The sequence below is a fragment of the Condylura cristata genome, unplaced genomic scaffold (genome assembly GCF_000260355.1).
Source record: "Condylura cristata isolate star-nosed mole 26May11 unplaced genomic scaffold, ConCri1.0 scaffold00036, whole genome shotgun sequence".
Lineage (NCBI taxonomy): Eukaryota > Metazoa > Chordata > Mammalia > Eulipotyphla > Talpidae > Condylura > Condylura cristata.
The window spans coordinates 7,380,809-7,382,502 of NW_004567137.1; the positions used below are offsets into that span (position 1 = coordinate 7,380,809).

At 36.0% G+C, this 1,694-nt stretch overlaps 1 protein-coding gene across 1 annotated transcript in view; it reads left to right on the forward strand.

Moving 5' to 3' along the window:
- The window catches only part of SLCO1A2 (solute carrier organic anion transporter family, member 1A2), a 38,771-nt gene that overhangs the window by 555 nt on the left and 36,522 nt on the right, over window positions 1-1,694 (forward strand). The window lies entirely within an intron of this gene.

The following is a 1,694-nucleotide window of genomic DNA, read 5'->3' on the forward strand; positions in this document are numbered from 1 at the left end:
AATTGGTTTTATAACTGAGGGTCTGTAAAAATAGGATTATTAATTCAGGAGTCTTGATCAGAAATGGTTTTGAGGGATTTAAATAAAAGATCGAGTCATATAATTTTCCAAATATCAAGTATTTGTAGCAGAAGGTATTTTTCTGGATCAAAGGTCAATATATGCTCACCGTTCTGGGACCTCTAGGCAGAGAAGTGTGGGGAGTCTCTCCTGGTTAACTGAACAGAACGTCTTTGTGACTCTGTAGGCAATGGTCTCTTCACAATGACCCAGTAAAACAAATGTTTAATTCAAGCTCTGGCAATCAAACAATCCTTCTCTGTAAGAAAAATGTCCACTTTGTTATCTTTTCTGGAATTTTTGACTATTTCAGAGCAAACTTTTTTGCATAGCTTCAAAGTCACTTTGCCTTCAAATAAAATTCAAATTTATTTTAAACTAAGAGATCTGCATATTTGTCTTGATGTTACAGCTAGTGCCTTCAAGTGGTTTCCAAACTGAGACACTACTCCTTATTTTCTCTTTATCAAAGTTTCCTTTCCCTTTAAACTTTGTAGGGAAAATTTATAAATGTCCATGAGATTTATACATGTACATGAAACCTTAATAATATGGATTGAGAAAAGTGTTTTTGCCTGAAGTGCAATGTAAGTGATATTTTAAAAATTTCCCTTAAATCACCCTTAGAGTGGTCTTTCTAAAACTGGGTGGATGAAGGTCCAGGCTCTCTGGGTTTAAATCTGAGTTCAACTATTTATTTGCTGTATGATTGTGGACAAGTTGCTGACCCTCTTTGTGCTTCAGTTTTCACCCTGGAAAGGGTAGTAGTAATAGTTTCTATCTTACAGGATTTTTTTCTATTTACCTATTTGGAACAATGACAGGGATATTGTACACATTCAAAACAGCACTGTGGATAGTCAAGTCAGGTGTTACTTTTAAACAGTTGGTCTTAAATCTAATTTTTGACTACACTGGAATTTGGCATTTAGATGATCAGCATTAGATACTGATCTGAGTATTACACTAATGATTACAAACACAAGTTTATATGGTAAAAATGAGCGGCATTTGCTTAGTAATCAGGTTTTTCTGCTTCTCTGAAGTAAGAAACTTGCTCATTTACCAGAATGCTTTACAAAAGTGTCAGTTGAGTGTCCTCAACAAATTTACTCTAAATTCTGTTACATTACTGTGAAAGGACTAGCTTTAAAAATAGAGAGGTTATTTTGTACTAGACATGAGTCTTAACAGGCATTGGATGCCTTTGCTCTGTGAATAGAACCAGGTAGGCTAGAGTCCCCCAGTCTTGTTTCATAAAATGCTAAAATAAAGTTGTCTCCCAATTAGGATTAGTATTTAATTTTCTGGAGTATGTTTTTAATATAAACCAATTTAATTTTAAAATCATGTGCAAATTATTTACTTGCAATGTACTCTACAAAGATTTATATTGTGGGCCCTCCCTGGGGGTGCAGTGGGTTAAAGGGAAACTCTATGAAGCTCTCTGCAGCTGCTTTAGCACCAGTTCAATCCTTGGCCAGGGGGGTGACCCACATGGTGTGGTAGACCCCTCCTGTCTCGCCTGCTGCTCCCCTCAGCAGTGTACTTCTTTAATCTGCTAGTTCTGCTCTGGCCTGTACCTCAGTTCTGTAGGCATAAGTAAATAAATCTTTTAAAAAAAGATTTATAGC